Raw genomic sequence first — 11,876 nt, 5'->3', positions numbered from 1 at the left:
GGAGGCTTTTTTTATGCGGAAGAAAAAATGTCTTACAAAAACGACGCCAGATGTCACTGTAGTGTATATTTCTGTATATTTAAAAAAAAATCTAGTGTATTCATCATTTTCCTACACATTTATTCACTGGTTTCTCTAACCTGCAAGTTGCTCTTTAAGGACGCTCACATCTGCACAAAGAAGTCCGGTCGATTTAACTGTGTACAGTTTGGCCGAAAAGTAAACTGCATGCAGTTTGCTTTTCTAACTGACAAGACAAGAGCGACAAGAAAACAGTGGAGAAGTAACGGGGCAGAAACCCTCCTTTTTACACAGCGGTCCAGACATAGAAATCAAACGGCGACACATATTCAGTAGGGGTGTAACGGCTCACAAACATTTCGGTTCGGTAGGCCTACGTACCTCGGTTTTTAGGTCACGGTTCGGTACGTTTTCGGTACAGCAGAACAAATTATCACAAAACATAATTTTTTTAAAAATTATTATTAAACTGTGAATAATGGATTCACTCAAATAAATACAAAATATGATAACATAAACATTAAGGTGCAGCATTTCGATGAACTGAAATATTCTGTATTTGAACTTTACTGTACCAGTAGCCCATAGGCGGAGTTTGACATTTGCGCTTGGGGGGGCAAACCTTTTTTACTGACGTCACTCAGTACACAGTCCCAACTATTTCGTGCTCACCGCACTGAGTATGACTTTTCCACATACGAACACAACTCGTCCCGTCATGCACGCCTCATACCCGCCGTACACACACACTCATATGGAAGGGGCGGTCACTTCCCCCAACAACAGTGCATTACATAACTGTAAAAAACGTATCAAAACTGTGCATATCTTATACTTATTTGATAACTACTATATCCCTTGGTGTCCTACCTTAGTTCAGAAGTAGACGCCGTTTTTTACGTTCCGCATATACGTCCACTATCCCCTCAGGTGACAGCTGTGCGGTTATGTCGTCCTCAATGTGAAGAACCGCAAGTGAGGAAAATCTTGTTCCTCCCATCGTTGACCGCAGCCAGTTCCGAATTCTCCTCATTGCAGAAAAACTTCTCTCAGAGGTGGCAGATCCGATAGGTAGAGTCAGTGCCAACTGGAGCATCTTGTATAGATTTGGATAGCTCTCCTTTTTAACAGTCTTTCGGAGATTCTCAAGTGCAACAGGTGCGACAGCAGAGGCTTTAACAAGGTCCATCTCTGCTCCAAGAAGGAGAGGGTGAATTTTGAGCAGCTGTGCGTATTTTTGTACGAGAGGTTCAATTCCTTTTTTCTGACATTTAAACACTGCTCCACATGCTCGTGCCAGCTCTATGGACTCTCCCGTGAATCGTCTGTCTAGTTCGTTGATGAGGGTGTCCAGCACAGGGAGATAGAGGTGCTGCTGATATCCAGCTGTATCACTCTGTGACATTTGTGCGCCACTTTCATCAGTTTCTCTTTGGCCCAAAGTAGTTGTAACCAGGAAACTGTCGAGGGAGGTCGGGGGTTTTGTAACCCGTTTTCTTTTGGGTGCAAGGGGACCCGGAGTCTGACACTCAACATCTGCATCCCCAGGTACTGGCACGTTGTTGTCCCGGCAGAACTGTTTCACTGATCCCCACATATTGCTCCACGTATCTGCTTGTCTCTGAGATTTGAAGTGCGCCTTCAGGTTGTCGGTAAGCGCTGCAGCTTCGGAGAGTGTGCAGCTGGAGGACTGTAGGGCCTTGTGCGTAACATGAATCACACGCAGTATGTCTTCCAATACAATAACACATGTAATGAAAGACATTCTGGTCATGTGGGCATAAAGGCCACTGGCCTCCACAGACCACTTGTCTCCCTCGTCACTCATTTCTCTCAGGCACCCTATAATTGCAGAGTAGTGAGTTTTAACGGAATTCACAGATCGCCACTTGTACGCCCATCTTGTCTCACTTGGCTGTATTATTTCAGTTTGTTTCAGATTCAGTGATTTCTGCATTTCAATTAATCGATGATGGTTTGACGGCTCTGCAAATACAGAGTAGAGTTTGTCAATGACGTTCAGGAATGTTTTCACGCTGCGGTTGACAGCACAACACTCCATAAGCACCAGATTTAGTTTGTGTGCCATGCAGTGCACGTACACTGCGTATGGGTGGGTCTCTTTGATGCGCTGCTGCACACCAGAAACGTGACCAGACATGACGGAGGCACCATCGTAACTCTGGGCAACAACTGGGATATGTTTCAGTCCACACATCTCAAGTCCTTTGTTTATTGCTTCCACAATCCCAGCCGCGTTGCGAGATGCTGAGCAATCAATAAAACACAAAAAACGCTCCTTGATTTCAAGCTGCTCTGCATATCTGATACATACTGATAATTGTTCCGTTTTGCAAGACCTGGCCTCATCTGCAATTATAGAAAAAAATCCAGTATCCTGCACTTTCTCTTCAATTTCTGCACAAACTAAGTTAGCGCATATGTCAATGACTTCGTTCTGGAAATCCGGGCTAGTAGCATTGAAATAGTTGGACTGCATGTTTTTAAAAGCAGAATCATACTTGGAGAAAAATCCACAAACCTCAAGAAAATTTCCACGCGACTCTGACTCGCTTCCCTCCCGATGCCCACGAAAAGGCAATCCGAGTTTGGACAACAGCCTCACAATATCAACAATTTTGCACAAATAAGATCTGTTCTTCTCAACAGAATCTTTGTGGCTTCGGGAAAGTTTCGCTGCAATAGATCCAGAAGATGCAGTCACTTTATAGTTATCCCATTTAACCATGCAGTTCAGATGGGCCTGGGATTGTGCATGTTTCTCCAGTTTGCTGCTTAGTTTTTTCCAGTCACTCAGGCCCTTTCTAAAGGAATCCTCCACACCGCTGTCAGTCTGGAAGTGGCGGCATGAAAAACAGAAGACGGCATCAATTCGTACTGAATATTCCAGCCAGGGATAGTTCTTGTAATAGTACGTGGAAAATGATCGTTTCGTTTTCCCAAACATTTTTGAGGGGAAATCGGATAAAGTAGGCTGCTTGGGACAGCTGTGCTTTTCCCCAAGATCATCATGACCCACTGACGGCCCCGGTGCCGGTGGTCTCCCTGCTGTGGGGTTAATGTTAGCTGGTCCTGCTAATCCAGAGCTCTCCGCTGTGGGGCTAACGTTAGCTAATCCAGAGCTGCTCGTTTGCGTGTCTGCCACTTGACATTGTGACGGCTGCTGGTTGGTAAAGTTAGGCTCAGTCGGTGGCTCTTCTGTTGTTGAAGCTGAAGACGAAATTGGACGTTTTAAAAATCGCCGAATATCCATTACTGCTAATTCAATAGCTGAATCACTTGGATACAAAAAGAAGTGAGGGAACTTTTGTCCTTAACTTCACACGTCACACACACACACACACACACACGTCACAACCCTTTATATATACAGTCTATGGTCACAACATGCGACTGCTCAAAAATGAAATTATTTCAAACAAAACATGATATTATTCAGATTTGTATTGTAACAATCATGTTATTACATCTATTAAAATATTTATATATACAAAATATTCGTATTGGAACAGTTTTAGATTTAGTAATGATATAACATATTTCAGCCACCAGGGGGGGCAATGCCCCCCCTGCCCCCCCGCAAAATCCGCCTATGCAGTAGCCTACTCACAAAACAAACTATTCGTTTTGGGGTTTTAATCATTATTAAACTGTGAATATTCACTCAAATAAATACAAAATATAATAAAAGAAACATTAAGGTGCAGCATTTCGATGAACTGAAATAATCTGTATTTGAACTGTACTAGTATCTAAGCAGCCAGTTTGAAATTATGACTGGCTTTTCATTGTATTTTCATGTTTTTTTTAAAGAAAAATGAACTTGTCCACATTGCTTGCCGAAAGGGCAGATCTGCTGGCAGTGGCACTAACAATGTCTCCTGCTGTGGAGAACACCCTCTTGCTAGGGACAGAGGTAGCAGATACAGCCAGGTAGCGCTTTGCTAACATGGCAACATAAGGATATTTGGCGTTTGTAATAGCTTTGGCTCGGTCTGAACTTTTTGCGAGTGGTGGAGGCTTAAATGCTAGCGGGAGTTGGGTTTGCACTTCAGTCTTTTTTCTTTTGGTACCGGTGATATTCACGTTCGGGTGATGCCTTTTCAAATGAGTGTGCAAGTTTGATGTATTGCCAGCCGCGTAACCAATTTTAGTTGAACAATGCCGACAAACTGCTTTGGTTCGGTCCACCTGTCTTTGTCCGTCATCCTTGTACGTAACTGCGAAACCAAAATGTTCCCAAACTGGAGACTTCAATGATGCTGGAGGATTTTCTAGCTCAACTTTATCTGCGTTCGCCATTTCGACAGTTCCTCAAATTACTGACTAAATTTGAACGCATCCCTGTGACCAGCTCTCGTAGTATTCCTCTCATCCATGACGCGTTGAACCCAATGTGAGCAAATTACTCTGAATGCTGCGACGCAGCAGCTGAGATTACTTCCAAAAAGTTGTTCACGTTCTCAAAAAAAATGTTGTGCTACTTTTAAAGCAAGCAACGATGTTTTAAAATCTGTAATCAAAAAGCTCCTCAAAAACGCTAACGAAGCATTACCTGCCGTTGCTACGTTAGTTCAAACAGTAACAATGGACTATTTTTCTTAGCGGATGCATGTCAATTTAAATCAATAATAGCCTACTATTTTTTTTAAATCAATTAAAAAAAAAGATCTAAATCCATAAAAGCATTTCAATTAATATTGGGAGTCATATCGTTACTTTGTTGAGAATGTGGCCATGTAATAAGCGGGATAATGTGCAGCGACTTGGTCATTATGGGGAAAATGACATGCCGTTCAAGATCCCTCCGCTGTCGGTGTTCTTTTCCCCATAATGACCAAGTCGCTGCACATTATCCCTTACATCAGGGGTTCCCAACCTTTTTCACCCAGGGCCCCCCCAAATGACTCCTGTTGGAATTTGCGACCCCCCAAAACTTTGAAACTTTAATTATTGCTGTTGCCGATCTGCCCCCCTGCCCGATCTGTACTGCGCATGTGCGAGATGGTCTGCCATACTGGACAACTCCGTACGGCAACCCAACTAGGACACTTGACACAGTGGCGTTTGGCAAAGCACAAAAAGAAAACAAAAAAAAACAGAGAGATGAGTTATTGTTATTACAACGTGACTTCACTATTATTTAACAACTATTTGTATTGGGTTCTTTTATTTGGGGTTAAGTACATTGTCAGAATAAGTGAGACATGGATTTAACTTCTGTTTGGCAGCTATCATACTGAATAAATATTTACTGTGAATGTATGCAAAAATGTATGGCATATAGCTGTCTAACAGAAGTTAAATCCATGTCTCACTTATTCTGACAATGTACTTAACCCCAAATAAAAGAACCCAATAAAAAGAGTTGTTAAATAATAGTGAAGTCCCGTTGTAATAACAATAACTAATCTCTCCCGTTTTTTTGTGTTCTTTTTCTGCTTTGCCAAACGCCACTTTGTGAAGTGTCCTATTAGAGTTGCCGTATGTAGTTGTCCAGTATGGCGGACCATCTCGCACATGCGCAGTACAGATCGGGCAGGGGGGCAGATCGGGTAGTGACAGCCGTGCCTGGTAACAGCGGTTACCAACCCCCCCCCCCCCCCCCCCCCCACACACACACACACACACACACACACACACACACACACACACACACACACACACACACACACACACACACACACACACACACACACACACACACACACACACACACACACACACACACACACACACACACACACACACACACACACACACACACACACACACAAGTTTAAAAGTCTCAAAAATGCTACAACTACTGTCACAAACTGGATGAATGTGAAGTATTTCGTTAAAGGAGGATTACATTACATTACATTACATTGCATTTAGCTGACGCTTTTATCCAAAGCGACTTACAATAAGTGCATTCAACCAGGAAGATACAACCTTTAAGAAAACAGAATCATATAAGTACATCAGGTTTCATAGAGCCAAACATTTCAAGTGCTACTCAACTGGCATTTAGAAAGCCAGCCCTTTATTAGTATATAAGTGCTTTGTTAGTAATTCTATCGCTCGAAGTGGAGTCTAAAGAGATGAGTTTTCAGTTTGCGTCGGAAGATGTGTAAGCTATCTGCTGTCCTGATTTCAATGGGGAGCTCATTCCACCATTTTGGAGCCAGGATAGCAAACCCACGTGTTTTTGCTGACGGGAACTTGGGTCCCCCTCGCAGTGCGGGTGCAGCGAGCTGTTTGGCTGACGCAGAGCGGAGTGCACGTGCTGGGGTGTACGGTTTAACCATGTCCTGGATGTAGGAAGGGCCAGATCCATTCACAGCATGGTACGCAAGTACCAGTGTCTTGAAGTGGATTCTAGCAGTTACTGGAAGCCAGTGAAGGGAGCGGAGGAGCGGTGTGGTGTGGGAGAATTTGGGAAGGTTGAAGACCAGACGAGCCGCTGCATTCTGGATGAGCTGCAGAGGTCGGATGGCACATGCAGGTAGACCAGCCAGGAGGGAGTTGCAGTAGTCTAGGCGTGAGATGACGAGAGCCTGGACCAGAATCTGCGCTGATGTCTGGGTCAGCTGGGGACGTATCCTCCTGATGTTGTAAAGCGTGTATCTGCAGCAGCGGGTTGTAGCAGCGATGTTTGCAGTGAAGGACAATTTGTTATCTAGGACCACACCCAGATTCCTTGCAGTCTGAGTCGGGGAAACAACAGAGGTGCCGATGTTGATTGTTAGGTCAAGAGTGGGACAATCTTTTCCCGGAAGGAAGAGCAGTTCAGTCTTGTCAAGGTTGAGCTTGAGGTGATGAGCAGACATCCACCGAGAGATGTCTGCTAGGCAAGCAGAGATGCGTGCGACGACCTGGGTCTCTGAGCGGGGAAAGGACAGAATTAGTTGGGTGTCGTCAGCGTAGCAGTGGTATGAAAAACCATGCGGGCTAATGACAGACCCGAGCGAGTTTGTGTACAGGGAGAAGAGGAGGGGACCAAGAACCGAGCCCTGAGGGACCCCTGTAGTTAATTGACAAGGGTCGGACTCGGACCCTCTCCAAGTAACCCTGTAGGTGCGGTCATTGAGGTATGAGGTGAGGAGGGAAAGTGCAGTGCCTGAAACTCCAAGTTCTTGGAGAGTGCGAAGGAGGATCCGATGGTTCACTGTGTCGAATGCAGCAGACAGGTCCAGAAGGATGATGACAGAGGAGAGGGAGGCTGCTTTAGCAGTGTGCAGTTCATCAGAGACAGCAAGGAGAGCAGTTTCTGTTGAGTGACCTGCCTTGAAACCAGACTGGTGCGGATCCAGAAGGTTGTTCTGATGGAGATAACAGGAGAGTTGTTTAAAGACAGCGCGTTCAAGTGTTTTAGACAGGAACGGGAGGAGAGAGACGGGCCTGTAGTTAATAACATCAGACGGATTGAGAGTGGGTTTCTTAAGGAGAGGGTTTACTCTTGCCTCCTTGAGACTGTTTGGAAAGTGACCAGAAGTTAGAGAAGTGTTGATGAAATGGGTGAGAAATGGTAGAATATCAGGAGCGATAGTCTGAAGGAGGTTTGAGGGGATAGGGTCCAGAGAACAGGTGGTAGGACGGGCAGAGGTAACGAGGGTAAGAACCTCACTTGGAGAGAGAGGGGAGAAGGAGGTCAGTGTGTGGGTGAAGGGAGGGTCTGGTGACCCAGCGGTGAGTAAAGGTGAGTCAGAAAAGGAAGAGCGAATATCATCAACCTTTTTTTCAAAGTGGTTAACAAAGTCGCTTGACAGAAGGGAGGAGGGGGGAGGTGCTTTGGGAGGGTCCAAGAGGGTGGAGAAGATAGAAAATAGTTTTTTGGGATTGGAATAGGAAGATTGGATCTTATCTTGAAAGAAAGTGCTTTTTGCCTGAGAGATGGAAGCAGAGAAAGAGGAGAGGAGAGCCTGATAGGTTAGGAGGTCGTCATGGTGTTTGGATTTCCACCATTTCCGCTCTGCTGCCCGAAGGATGGTTCTATTAGCACGCAGTGCGTCATTTAGCCAGGGAGCAGGAGGGGACTGACGAGCCGGCCGCGATGTGAGAGGACAGAGAGAGTCCAGAGAGGATGAGAGAGTAGAGAGGAGAGTTTTTGCAGCAGCGTTTGGAGGCAGGAGTTGGAATGAGTCAGAGGAAGGGAGGGCTGAGAGCACCGATGAGGCAAAGGTAGAGGGGGAGAGGGAACGGAGGTTACGGCGGACAGGAGCAGAGTTAGAAGAGATTAGGTTGTTATGTTTGGAAAGGGGTAGAGAGAATGAAATGAAGAAGTGATCGGATGTGTGGAGCGGGTTTACAGAGAGGTTAGAAGTAGAGCAGTTCCTTGAGAATATGAGATCAAGGACATTGCCAGCTTTATGAGTTGGTGGGGATGGAGACAGTGAGAAAGCAAAGGTGGTTAACAGAGATGTTAGTTCAGATATCTTCCCTGTCTGGAGGTTGAAATCTCCGAGAAGTACAGCGGGAGGGCCAGTTTCAGGGATGTGTGAGAGGAGATTATCTAACTCCTCCAAGAAGTCCCCCAAGGCGCCTGGTGGACGGTAGAGAACAACAATGGTTAATTGTATAGGATGGGTTACTGTGACGGCATGGAATTCAAAGGTGGAAGGAGTGAAATTAGGTAGCTTGAAGAGGGAAAAGCTCCATTTGGGAGAGAGGATGAAAGCGTAATTAAGGAGCACTATAATTGGAGTGACTTTGATGATTATTGGACTCAGGATTAATTCATTTGGATGCCCACTGTATGAAGAAATTAAAGGACGACGCAAGTGGAAACAATTCACAAAGGGATTCAACTGTTTAAAACACATGCTCAAAGTAAGCCGGATTTTGGCGATGTATTTATGTGGATTCAAAGATCGTAAATAATCTACAAAATGGAGGAGACCGATCTGATCGGAGCAACTGTGACAAATAATCCAACTGAAATCGACACTTTACGCGCAGAAGAAACATTTCTATTAAAGAAAAAAATTATACATTTCTGTCTTTGTATGCTTTTATTAGCTACTAACTTGCAAAAGTATGCATCATAATTATTTCAAATGTCGAAGAACAGGACACTTCAAAAGAATAGACTATGTCTAATAAAAAAATGGTAATATGGTTGCATAGGCCTGTATAAAACAAAAATGAAAAACTGGCATATTAAGCAGGTAAATCAAATGCTTGTCTGCCATGGAACAGGTAGCAGAGAGAAGACGAGGTTCAAGTAGGTTCATTAATGTGAACCTTGGGCTTGCAGCTTGCACGCCCGCAGCCAGGGATGGAAAGTCCGGTGTAATGTGAGTGACAGCCAGTCTAAAGTCGTTGTGAACGTCCAGTGTGTTGCGTGCTTTTGTTTTGATGGCAAAAAGTGTGCTGAAGGCTGTTTCTGATAGATATGTCGTACTGAATGGAAGTATAATCCTGGTCGTGGCATGCAGTGTGATCTTTGGAGCGAGGCTTGGTCCTTTGACAATCCCAAACTTTTAAAATCCTTTTTCCTGGAAGTATTTATTTGACAGCGAGTCAGCTTGTATGTCGGTGAGCTCATCTTCGCAATCCAGGTATTCCACATCCTCAACTTTGGCAATAAAGGGATCTAAAACCCACAATTCCTTGGAGACATACTCGTCTATGTCAGCGAACCGTGATTGCATTTCCGTTTGCAGTGCGTTCATATGGCGGATGAACTCGCGACGTACAGACACCGTTTCAGGATTGTTTCAGCAGTAGTGGAAACTGTTGCAGCTCCCCCCTCTCCATTTTCCCGACCCTGTACTCAAGTTTGCGCACAAATGCATCGAGCGCCTCTTTACATTGGAGAATGTTGGACCCCACGCCTTGCAGACGCTTGTTTGTTTCATTGTAGAGACCGAAGATGTCGGCCAGGTATGCTGTTTTAATCCAGAATGACTCAGTCACTTGCTCTGACAGTGCGCGGTTACGAGTTTGTAGAAACTCTTCAATTTTTTCCTTCAGTTCTACAAAGCGTGCCAGCACTCGGCCGCGTGAGAGCCAGTGCACCTCGGTGTGCAGGAGGAGGATTTGGTGCGCTTCATCCTCGCACAAGTCTGCGAATAGACGCTTGTTGGTGGGGCGACCTTTGATGAAATTTACTATTTTAACAACAGTTGAGAGTGTTTCGCTGAGGTCTTCTGACAGTTTCTTGCTGGCCAGGGCCTGGCGATGTATCACACAGTGAAATATTGTGCAGTGTGGGGCCTTTTCTTTCAAGCGACTGTTAAATCCCTTGTTTTTCCCCATCATAGAGGCAGCTCCGTCTGTGCAACATTCAACTAAATTCTCATAGGAAAGATTGTGGGATGAGAGAGGTAAGAATCCACTGCAGTAAAAATGTCCTCACCCCGGGTGGTAGTGGTAAGGTTGACTGACATAAGAATGTCCTGCTTCAAATCTTCCCCATCGATATATTGCACATAAACGATCAGCACAGCCTCGTCTGCTACAGTTGTGGTTTCATCAAGTTGTATGGCAAATGGCCCCTTTCCAAGCTTTTCGAGCAGCTGCAGCTCGCAGTTACTTGCCATCTTGTCAATTCTGTCTTTCACCGTATTGTTTGACAGTGGTACAGTTTTTAGCTTCTCCGCCACCTGCGGGCCGCACAGTTTCTCAACCATCTTAATGCAAGCTGGCTTAATGAGCTGCTCGCCAATATTGTGCGGTTTCTTTGCCTTTGCTATTAAAAGTGCACATTCAAAAGAGGCCTCGCTGCCAGCCCTAACAAATGCTGTTCTAATATCCATTGGCTTGTTTGCCTTTGCAAGGTGTTGTTTCTTTATGAAAAAGTCCCGATCACGCCCGACTGTTTCTGGGTGCATGGTCTGTTGGTGTCTCTTCATTTTGCTGGGTTTCATGCTTTCGTTGGCTAGCTTCTCTCTGCATATCACACAATCTGGGCGGGTTTTGTCCGTTCCCTCCATGAAACCGAAGTTAAGATAGCTCTCTAGGTAGGTCCTCATTTTCTTTTTGATTGCAGATGAGCTGTCATCTCCTTTACGTTTTTCAGACATTTTTAGACGAAAAATATTCACCTTATGAAGTCGGTCGCTAGCTAGCAAGCGCAGCAAACTGTTATTATTATGAAAGCTGACACAGTAATGTCAATGTTGGCGCCAATCGGAGGAGTATCAGATGAATTTTTTGAATTTTAATTTTAGTTAATCAATTAATTTCTATATTTTATTGTAATGTAGACAAGGCTTTTAGCGCCAATCATGTATTGCGTTACAATATGTAAAGAAAATGATATGTAAAAAAAAAAATGATATGTACATTTTTTAATTTATTTTTTATTCTAAATATGATATTAGGCCTCAAATCATCTGAGGTCTGGCGCTCCCCCTGCGATCTTTGGCGACCCCCAAAGGGGGTCGCCAAAGATCCCCAGGTTGGGAACCACTGCCTTACATGATGATGCTCATCACATGCTCACTCACTAGGAGGACGCCATTCTTGCAAGCATGGAATATCTTAGGAGGATTCATGGACCTTGTCTGCTCCACCAACCTCACAGTACTCGACCTCCACCCCTGCCCCTTTCCCCTCTCTGACTACAAACTCATACAGTTCACCACCGCCTCCCCCGTCCGCCCCCATCCAAGAACATCACTTTCCGTAATTTACGCTCTGTTGATCTCCAGCACCTCTCCGACCTGCTATCCTCTACTCTCCCCCTGGACTCGAACCTCAGCTCACCCGATGATCAACTCAACCACCTTAATTCAACCCTACTCGCCTCCCTCAATAGCTTGGCCCCCCTCAAAAGGAAAAATTTCTTTTTTAAAACCTCCTCACCCTGGTTCACCCCTGCACTCCGTAAACTGAAGCAAACC

Source organism: Notothenia rossii (genome assembly GCF_949606895.1).
Source record: "Notothenia rossii genome assembly, chromosome: 2".
NCBI lineage: Eukaryota > Metazoa > Chordata > Actinopteri > Perciformes > Nototheniidae > Notothenia > Notothenia rossii.
Note: the sequence above shows the minus strand (reverse complement) of the source record.